The sequence below is a fragment of the Miscanthus floridulus genome, chromosome 10, assembly GCF_019320115.1.
Source record: "Miscanthus floridulus cultivar M001 chromosome 10, ASM1932011v1, whole genome shotgun sequence".
NCBI lineage: Eukaryota > Viridiplantae > Streptophyta > Magnoliopsida > Poales > Poaceae > Miscanthus > Miscanthus floridulus.
Window position 1 is genome coordinate 24,970,690 of NC_089589.1, and position 11,461 is coordinate 24,982,150.

Sequence of the window (11,461 nt, forward strand, 5' to 3'; positions counted from 1 at the left end):
GCCGTGGTCGTGGAACCGCCAGTACATGGGCGATAAGGTCGTTCCCGTCGGCGACAGGTTGCTGTGCTGGGTCGCCTACAGCCACGGCTACGTCTTCCTTTGCGACATGGCGGAGGAGCGTCCCAGCAGGCTCCGTTACGTGCGGCTGCCCGTGGTGCCCCCTCCATGGACGGACCACTACGAGGACGGCAGGCGCCCGGAGACCGAGTATTCTCGAGACATATGCGGCGTCGTCGGCGATGCCGTCGGCGTCGGCGCGTTGAAGTACGTCAGCATTGACCTCCGCTGCTGTTGCTGCGCGCGGTCCAGCAATGCCTTCTTGGTGACCACCTGGACTCTGGCGCTCAGGACGGACGACGGGCCAATGGCGTGGGTCAAGGACGCCGCGCTCGACTGTGAGGAGCTCTGGGCGCTGCCGGGCTACGACGGACTCCCGCGCGTGCATCCGGCTTGCCCTGTCGTGAGCTTGGACAACCCAGACGTCGTCTGTTTCAGCGTCGGTGAGATCGAGTTCGAAAGCTTCGAGGAAAGGAAGGTATGGATGGTCGAGGTCGACATGAGGAAGAAGGCGTTGCTGTCCCTGTCCGTTGTCCGCTGCACCCACTTTGGTCCACACTACATAAACCCTCATTTGCCGGTAAAGCTTCAGTACTAAGCGGTCAGCTAGCGCCTAGTAGAAAATAAATTCGAATAAGAAATTTGTGCTGGTTTCTAGCAATTTTTTTTTTGAATTTGGTTCACGGAATTACGTCAGATCTAATAAACATCTTCATCTAGCATCCTGAACCTGAACTAGTACGCTTATATTGCTTGATATTTGGAATTTCAGTTGGTTACAAGTTAATTTGGAATTTCAGGAACCGCACAGGTTCTAGCAATGCTGTAGCTTAATAAACAGATCGAGCACACTACCTTTGTCCCTAAATATTTAACGTTTTAGGTTTGGACACAGGGATTAAGAAATAGTGAAAAGGTGCAGTGCACACAAAATAGAAAAGTAGAGAGACGGAGAGGAATACATATAGAGATGTATTGGAAAAAGAAAAAAAGATGTACTCCCTCCATCCATAAAAGAATAGAATTCTTGTTTTTCGAGAAGTCAAAAAGTTTGAACTTTGACTAAATTTATATAAAAAAGCGCAAACATTTATGATACGAAGTAAGTACTATTAGATTAGTTATAGAATATATTTTTATAATAAATTTATTTAGAGGTATAAATGCTAATAATATTTGCTACAAACTTGGTCCAACTTGAACTTCTTTGACCGGCACACGTCCCATAATTACATTCTTTTGCGAATGAGGTAGTATTTTGAGAAGAGAAAGGTTGTATTGGAAAATGAGAATGACTACAATTTTGAGAGAAAAAAAAATTAAATGCTACTCTCTCTGCACTTTGATTTTTTTGTACATCCATTTTGTTATGCATCTAGATAAATAATATGTCAAGATACATAGTAAAATGGATAAATCAAAAATATTAAAACGATTTGTAATTTAAAATGGAGGGAGTATAAGGTTAAGTATTTTGGGAAGGAGGGAGGAAGAGCCGGATGATTGGCCTCTACTATTGCCGCGTTCGACTCTCAAATGGAGGGAGTATAAGGTTAAGTATTTTGGGAAGGAGTGAGGAGCGTGTTGTGGCGACTAGGATTTAAGTGTTGTGGTGACTGGGATTTAAAGGTGGGCAGTCATGTGTGAACGTGTGTGGGCCTGGAGAGGGCGTGAGGCCCACATGTCAGCGCAAAAGAAAGTCACATGTTGAGGCATGGGGCGCGCCGGGCGCGTCACCAAGGTGGTGGTGGTAGATGGCCGGGTCCTGGTCGATCTTTTTACTACAAGTAGTACATATATATATGGAAGATCGAAGAAAGATGGGTCCTTCGTGTACAGTGCCGGCGGTGCCACGAGGCCGCGCCGGCGCTGACCCAGCTCCCCGCCCGCGATGTTTTTACGACGGAGGAGCGGCTGCTTGGGCCGTCGCAGGTTGTACCATGAGAACACCGGCCTCAGCTCCTGCGGCGCGGCGAGGACGAGCGAACTCCTTTGTGGATCAGCTCGAGTTGACGCCCGGTCGTGATGGGGACCATCATATGGCGGCCCAGCTGTGCGTGCTGCACGTTGGCAGTGGCATTCTACTACAGCGCAGGGATATAGTAACACCAGCTTGTGTTACTGTATATATGGAAAAAGTGTTACTAGCTCACTTAATAACATATTTTCTTTTGTGTTCCAATTGGCTATGTTACAATAGACTGGTTTATTGTAACACAACTACTTGTCTACAGGAACACTTGTCTAGTGTTACAATGATTTTTGTTGTAACACTTTTTTTTTCTCTAGTAACACTTAACAATATGGTAGAATGCATAGTGTGGAACATATTTATTTATCTATCGTAACATTTGCATAGTGTTACAAGAATGTCTATTGTAACACTTTTTTTAGTTCTAGTAACACTTCCACATTATGGTAGAGCACAATATATGAAACAAAGCAACACATGGTTTGTAACACTTTTTTATATCTATTGCAACATATTCGGATTATGAAACACATATTTATTTCTCCAATACATATGGCACAAGGATTATTATATAATCGCACAAATATGACACACTGTAAAATCACATAAACCACAAATTTCCATAATCATAGCATGATCCACATATTGTGGAATGATCTCAAACATAGTGCTTGTTTAGAACAAATCGTAGTATATGTACATAACGATATGGCTCAAGAGAGCAAACACACGTAGTCCATACTAGAAAGAAAAATTAAAGAACTAGCTATGATTCCTAAAGTCCACTGCTTCTTCCAATGCGCATTGATGTAGGAATTCAACCATTAATCATTTCAACCTGCAAAGAAAATTTAAGTTGTAACATTACAAATTAAGGCACATATATACATTGATGTAAAGTTAGGAAAGCTAGTTTTGAACATACAAACATCAAAGGCCAAGAAATTTGGACTCCTTTGGCATGAGCATCACCAATATTGTCGCACCCAAGCATAGGCCTCACTAATGGCTCATCTTTTGTTATAGGATGATTGATACGCACTTTGTAGAATTGACTTCCTATCTTAACTCCACCAACAAGGGCTTCTGGATTAGTGCTCAAGAGAGTTGCATATGCCACATTAGCCTTATTAGGATATTTCGAAGTCATTAGTAGCACTGTGGACCCAACCTACATTAATTTGACATAATCTCTTAGTGACCAGCAACCCTTTAGTTGTACATCATGATCATGCATTTAGAACAAGTGATATGTTCAACTACCTTCATTAGAGAAAGTCGTTTAGGTGTTTGGCGCCTGTAGCTTGTAGCCTTGTCATGAGCCACCTCCTGGTGTGCAATGGTTCTAGTATCTACAAGCCCTCCGTGATGTCCCTTACACATGTCAAATGAAAGTACAAAATAATAAGACACAAAATCTACTATAATTATAGCAAAGTGTGGTTCATAGATACCTTTTGTTTCTTTGGTATTATTCTACTTGTGGCGGAACTCCTTTGACAAGAATCAAACTGAACTGAAGAGAAAGGCAATTGTATTTATACACTGCTATAGACATCTTAAATAACTAGCATTACAAGTCTAATATATTTTATTCAATGGTACATTGAAATAGTGTACCTCTGTTGGTGCATAATTATTATGGAGGTGTCGTTCAAATATTGCCTGTGCTTCTGCTTCTTCTACTTCCTTGTCATTATTATCACTTTGGCACTGATTCCAATTCAAAATCGTTCAAATGATAATTAGTAGGTAAAATATTAACATGTACTAAACTAAGAGTATATTGTTGTTCTTAAATACAAGAAACCAGTTGATAACCTTTTCTCCAGATAAAAGTACATTGTCATCATCACTAAATTCAAACTCACATGTTTCTTTATTCTAGTAAACAGAAAAGACAGTAGCATTAGCTGTTATAAAAATCCTTTATGGATGCATAAGCATTAAATTCACAAGCAAGGGTGACTTTACCAATTCATCCCTATGTTTGAGGAATCCCTCATTCTGGTTGGGTGCACCACACTGGACTCTCCAAAATTTTGAAAGGATATTAAAGCCAAAATACTAGTTTAGGTGAAAACATGGAAAATAGTGCAAATACCTTTCTTTTAGAATTCAGTACTTGATTCTGAGAATTGTTGTGATCACTCCTAGCACAATTTCCCTAGAAAAGATATAAAGTTTGAATAACGCATTTCAATACAGAGTTACAAAATTAAGCTGTACATTCTTACCATTGTTGCTTCTTGGTTCTCATTGTGCCTCTGATTGTTTTTTAGTTCTTCGATAACTTTGTCTTACATTCTAGAATGCTCTTTAAGTTGGCTTATTTCCTCCAACATGTGAACCTCTACATCAGATGATGAGCCATCTAGTGAAACTATATTAATGTCCTTAAAATGGTGTGTTTTTCGACCATAAACTTGTTTAGGAACCGGAAACAATCCCATGCCGTGCACTTGTCCAGCTTTTTCTTCTCCCAACACCTGATGTAATGCATCACCTTCCCATGCAACTCCGCCCTCACTATTTTGTGCTAACTCTGGTTGTGTGTCTAGGAGATTTTCCAATTGAACCTACAACAATGAAATCCAGACATCAGAAAACAGAAATAATTATATATTGCAAAAAAGTTCCCATGTGCATGTAGCATACCACTGGCTCATTTATCCCTTTTCCCCTTTTCCTGTGAGTGGCTAGATAAACCTTTGCTCTATGTGGCTGTTTTTTTTCAGGATCAGCTTGCCTCTGCAAAAATAGTAGTAAAGGAAAAGCAAGAAGAATCATATATAATTTTTTTACGAGAAGATGTACTCACCATGTCCTCAGACCAACGAGCATAACTCTTTGTACTTGCTGTATGAGTTGTCTTCCTCATTTCACGACTTATTTTGTTCTTTTCACTAAGGGTCTACAAGAAAAGTAAATTATTAAATAATGAACCATTATACATGTAGAAATCAACAATAGTAGATGATGATAGTAAAAAATACCAAACAGTGTAAATAGTGGTGCCTTACTTTTCCTTCTTTGGACTTCCAGTATCCTACTAGGGCCTTCCATTCAGCTTCAACAATATCATCTGGACAACGCTTGTTCAAAACAGACCTTTTCTTCTTTGGATTAAATAGTGTCTTTTTTAATGTTGCCTTGTATTTTCTCCAATCTCTTCCAATCGATTTGAATATCCATTTCTCACATGGATGAGGATACAAGAACTTTGTCTAAAATAAGAAAGTCACTAAAGAATGAATTTGACTTCATGACATGATAACAATCATATCTTTTAAACAAAGAAATCTGCACCAAACACTCTTGTCTATCATCTGGCCACGTGGGCTCACAATATTATATGAGCTAAACGCTACTGCACTCAACACTTAAGATGTAATTCACTTCACAAATTCAATTACACTTGAATAAAAAGACCAAATCATCATCCCAAATAACCTCTCATCTATTCAAGATATATCAGGTTTATTTTCGAACTGAAACAAAAACAAAGATGGCTAGAGACAAACTGATGTAGGTGCTAAGAGCGAAGAAAGAGCTAACCTGTACAAATTGAATGATGGTTTCTCCGTAGTCTTTCTTAACTTTTCTCCAATCTTTGGCACCAACCGGACAGTAACCACCATTTCTTGCTATGGTGCCAAAAATTGGCCTAAAAGGCCACCTTCTTTTCCAATGGGCTGTCCAAGCTTATTACATTTTACTACTATACTATCTCCGTCAAGTAGATCCCAAACATGTGTTAAAACAGTCCCCTTTCGCTTTTTAGGTTCTTTGTCGCCATCAGCTATTAAAAATAGAATGACAGTGATAGTAACTAGTTAAGATACAATCCATATGAATGAGATTGATCTAACTACATTTGTACCTGATGTGTTCTGGTTCTCATCATCGCGCTGCTCAACCTCGTTAGCATATAGTGCTTTAGTATGCATTAAATTTAATGCTTTCTTTTTCTTTGTACCTCCTCTTCCTGCTAAACAAATTTTGAATAGGCTAATCTTGGATGAAAATAAATCATTGATAACTACCATGATATGGAATAGTTAAGTTGTACTTGAATAATCAGATATACATACAGAAGAGTAAAATTATATGTTCATTCTAATACCTTTATTTTTTTGGTTTAGATTTGGATGGTTCTTTGTTGGACTTGGTAGGCGCTAAAGTGGCCAGTCTGTCCTTTGTCACAAACAAGCTAACCATCTTTTTGCTCTCACACTGGTTAAGCATTTTCATCACTTCAGGATCTTGTTCTAGTACAACCAAGCTATCTTTTCGCTTGTAGTATAGATAGTCAACTGATGAGTATCCATGATCCTTGATCAAATCAATCAGGTTCCAGTAGCATATCACATCTCTGTCCATTTCCGTTTTCACATGTCTCTCTCCTTCAGGTGCCCCATCACATTCAAGATTTATGGTCCAATTATCCACCGCCATGGTTGCACAATCTAAATAAAATATAGTACCAATAGAAAATTAAGAATAAAGATAACAGAAGAGTAGCAATTAGATTAAAGTGCATATATGTAATGTTATTTGAACTTGGAGCTTGAGAACAAGTGAAGTGCTACGGTTCAGATAGAATGGTCAAAAGGATGGCATATTAGCTTTATATATAATACTTGTGTTTTTGCTCAGGTATGTAAAGATTTGATGCCACTAGGCAATAGAATTTTGAAACCTTATATCAGCACATAGCAATATCAGATTGCTAAATTTCCAACCATTGCAAAATATGACAATTAATCTTTGCAGGCACCAACAACTAATTTTACATGCAGGAAAACAGAACTAGCCAAAATTTTTAATCTTTGCAGGCACCAACAAAATATTTTTACATGAAGAGAAATAAATTAGACCCTGCACACATATCAAGATGTAAGAAAGAACAATCTTTTTATTCATCTACAGGTCTAGACCAGACATGCAAGATTTTTTTTGAGTTGTAAAATAGACATCCACAGTCAAAATAAATTGTCATAATGATCAATCAGTTCACAACCTATATGAGGCAAATACCACTTGTGAGGTTGAGGAAAACAGAGCAGAACTACATACAGCTGCAGACTTTTGTCACCCAGCGTATCTGGCATATTCAAGTCATTGCCTTCAGTACTACTACCCCAACTTGACTCCAGTAGTTAAAATCTTGTGAAAAGTGATTCTGAAATATCTTTTGTGTGAAAAGCGGTGCATTTAAGTATTCTGAAGGTGGAGGCACAACTTTAGTTTCTAGTTTTACAGAACCAAAATCATTGATCTGTGCAGACTAAATTTACAAGGGCAGGGACAGAGCGGCTGCGACGAACTTTGCCAGCGGGTTCAAGGTGGCCGGGAACTGCTTGGGCTCGGACACGCAAGCAGCTGCGTGGAAGCGTGCGCGAGCGCGGCACCGGCATCGGGTACCTCGAGCGGCACAGGGTTCCGTTCGCTGACTGGCCCGCTTGTGAAGAGGGCCGATGATTTGGGAATTGTGGGAGCGGACGAGGAGTTGAAGAGAAGCATACCTAGCGATCTGGGCTGGACGGACGAACTGATCCGGCCGCCACGAGCATGGATCAGCTGCCGGCGGTCGGTCCTCTGCTTGACCGAGATTCTCTTTTCTGATGGGGTCGGGGAACTCGACGACGCGCTCGCTCGGCCGGCAATTGGCCACTTCGCCTCCGTCGAGCCCGTTCGCCACCGCCGGCCTTGGAGCTGCGGTCAGTTACTCAGTTCGTGGTAATGAGGAGGGAGTTGGAGTTTTTTCAGCTAGATTCAATTATTCGATACGATTGAGTCACCGAGAGGGGCATCTGTTTGGTAGCAGATGTATTGTTCGGAGGGAAAATTTGGTGGGAAATACTTTGTCTATTTTTTTGGAGGGAAACTAATGTTCCATGTCTCTTGATTCTAGATTGGTTTTGTGATAATATTAATAATGACACGTATATTAGTTTTGTGATAATATTAATAATATGTACCAAATTAGTGTATTTTAAACTAATGTCTAATAATAATTTTAATTTTTACATTAACACATAAATGAATTTTTATATAACTAATGGCACCAAATTAATGTGACCAATTATATTACTATTATTAATATGATAAATATTAATGAAAAATAGTTTCTTGAAACGAGTATTATTAACTACCACTACACTTTCACTTATGGCTATAGAGCATATGGTTTCATCCAGGATAATGCCTACGCGTGCAGGTGAAAGTTGCTCGGTCTGCACACCTTTCCCCCTCGTCTTCTCCTCCTCACGTCTTCCCCCACCACTGGCGCCATGTCGTTCCCCTTCCACCTTCTCGCCCCGTTCGGCTCCATACATTCTGCACACCTTCCGTCTCGTCTTCTCCTCCTCGCGTCTTCCCCGCCACTGGCGTCACATCGTTCTCCATCCACCTCCTCACCTCGTCCGACTCCATATTTTTTTTGAGATCTCAACTCTTCATGTGCAAATTGTAGTATCCGGGACTCACGCAGCAACTCACACCACAACAAACGCACACACACACACACTCACAAACACACCTAGTGCGCAAATTAGATCTACACCTATACGAAGAGACTGGACGTGGCTAAGAGGTATATGAAGTTGTCACCTTGTCTTCGAACGTGACGAGCACGTCACCCTGACGACGAATGTGGCATATCCACGTCTAAGGTAGCTAAGCCAGGACCAACCACGGGCTCTTGCCATCCAAGCTATGCTCGGTTCTCTCCAGCTCTATATCTAGTGCCCCTAAGCTCGCCCCCGTCTCCACCACCTCCGACCGCTGGTGACGACCACCTTCTTCCCCTTCCCCCTCTCTTGATGCGGCCATGGCAAACTAAGGCGACCTCCTCAACAAAATCCTATGCGGTGACAATGCTTCTTCTCCGGCGGCGGCAACAGTGCTTCTTCTCTGGGGGCGGCGGTGTTTCTTGTCCGGTGGCACCAGCGAATCGATGGCCAAGGAAAGCAGCAGTGAGCATCGCGCGATGGATCGGGTGTGCGCGCCGAGCGGCGAATTTGTACGCGCTTAGAAGCTAGCATTTCCCAAAATCTTGAGTTCCATATTTGACATCCGAAAGTTCTCAAATAATGGGATCAGATGAAAACAAAGTTTGGAATAAAAAGCTATAAATTTTAAAATTTGAGGGATTTAAAATAAAATTTCAATATGTATTTTTCAGAAATAATTATGCACTTAAAAACATTTTTTCTGATGTCAGCATAACCGGTTGTTTTGGGCTTTCAAAACAACCGGATTCTCGGCCATCGGATCTATACTTGCTGCCATCTGAGGCGTAGTTTGCTTCCCATTCCCTCTGGCTTTGTCGCAGAACGGCCGCCGCCGCCGCCCAAGTCCAGGCCGGTTTGCTCCGCTCGTCGTCGCATAGGTCCTAGGCCGCCACCGCCCAGGCGCAGGCTTCTCCCCGCTCCCTCCTTCGTCGTAGCTCCCAGGACGCCGCCGCCCAGGCCCAGGTGCGGGTGCAGCCATCCATGGTCGTCGTCCCCGGCGCGGACGCCGTCGTTCCCTGCCGGCGTCCCGGTGCAGGCGGGGGCGCGACTGTCCCTGGCTGGCGTCCACGGCGCGGTGGCCGTCCACGGTGCGGAAGTTACCGTCCCCCGGCGGCGTCCCCGGTGGTCGTTCCTGGCGCGGACGCAGGTCGGGCCCCTCCTGTCCACCATTTTTTTTTGAAAATTCTGAAGAATATGAAGAATCTGTGGAATATAATAGCCTACTTAAAAGCGAATGCAAGAGGTAGTAAAGATACAGTTACTGTAGCCTATCGTGTCTGCTCACTATCAGGTAGATATGGTGGAAGAGCTTCTTTCTGAATGCAAATCATGTATTTTCAGTGTACAAAGATTTAAAAAGTGGTCAATGCACATCTCTCGGCAGATGATCTTCTTACTAACAGATGTGTTAGTAGTTGCTAGAATTAGCATGCTAAAATATTAATTGGACTGAAACAGGCCATGGAGATCAGAAACAAAAAACAACATTAGAGAAAAAGAATCACATATATCTTGGTCTTCATAGCTCCGAAGAAAACACATAAAAGAACTAATTTGGCCAAACACTAAGCCACTCAAGTCTCAAACTTTAGATACAAACTCAGATTATCCAGCTGACCAGAAATAGCAAGCAATCAAAATAGGTTGAATTCCATGTTCAGAAGTGAATAACGGCTCACTGAATTATTGGGGTGGTCTAGCAGAGCTTTCAACAGGCAGTAGGTACCCAGAGCTCTGTTTTATTGGAGATCAGCAGCCAAAGCTAGCAGCTGCACAATTGTAGCTACTCACTGTTTGTTCAGTGATCTGTACAGGCTGCCATATATCCAACATCCTTTGTTTTTTGTGGAATTATCCAATTTTCTTATTGCCCTAGGCATACATCATGAGGCAATAATTAGCAGGCTGTACACTTTCTCATTTATCATCAAAGGAAAAAGAAGCAAAAGTTCATGGATTTTTTTACAATTAATTTCAGCATTGTCCATCAGCACACAGCACCTTGACTACAGCTCCTTCAGGCAACACTATACTACTTCAGATAGGATTCATTATAGTATCATGGAAAACATAGCTGAATTGTTTTAAAAGAAATCATAGCTGAATGCATATAGTGATGCATCCTGCAACTCTGAGCCATATATTTTCATACTGACAACTAGAGCACATTTTATTTCAGTGAACCAAATCCAGAGGTCCAAGTTCAGAGAACTAAATTTGTAGAAACTATTATGAACATTTTGCAAGAGCATTGCCAAGTGAGTGAAATCTGAAGTCTTTCCTGTACATGCTATATTGGCAAAGTATTCTGATTCATTGTAATTCTCCTCCCAAACTTTTTTCTTTTAGCAGTCCTCTGAAGAAATAGTCAAATTGTTTCATCATCACAGTGGTTATATTTCGAGGAGGCTATTAGAATCATAGCAGACAGTCCCATCGGAAGGCTATTGTGGTTCCTGTGAAGTTAAAACAAGGTGGACGATCCAAATCTACTTTCTTTATTGCTACTATTATAGATTTTTCATCGCTCGTAACAAGGATAAATAAACTAATGCAGTGATAGTATTTCTTGTTTTCAGTGAATTAATGGACTTAAATGCTATTAAGAGGTTGTTGCAATCTAAAAGACCAAGTGATGAGTACATAGCTGGAATAAAAGGTTTTATTAAGTTTGCCTACAGTGGAAAAAGGTCCGATGCAAAGATTCAGTGCCCATGTGTCAAATGTGTCAACAGACGGTTACAAACGCAAGAAACAGTGTATGAGCACTTACTGTGTAATGGAATGCTGCGTGGATACACTATATGGGGTTGTCATGGGGAAACATCTTATATCTCTGCTAACAAAGATTTAGAGCCATGTTCAAAGAAAAAACAAAGATTCAGAGCCAGCACGTCCAAGTTTCAACACTAAT

The 11,461-nt window shown here is 41.3% G+C and overlaps 1 long non-coding RNA gene and 1 pseudogene across 1 annotated transcript; both read right to left on the bottom strand.

The window, feature by feature from the left end:
• Nucleotides 1-3,006: 3,006 nt before the first annotated feature.
• On the bottom strand, nucleotides 3,007-3,542 carry LOC136488624 (uncharacterized). Its single transcript, XR_010767400.1, has 3 exons — nucleotides 3,484-3,542; nucleotides 3,293-3,403; nucleotides 3,007-3,200 (listed from the first exon to the last, which is right to left on the bottom strand). It is a non-coding gene; the product is annotated as an uncharacterized lncRNA (long non-coding RNA).
• A 540-nt stretch (nucleotides 3,543-4,082) lies between these two features.
• Nucleotides 4,083-6,487, bottom strand: LOC136488246 (uncharacterized; annotated as a pseudogene).
• Nucleotides 6,488-11,461: the final 4,974 nt, after the last annotated feature.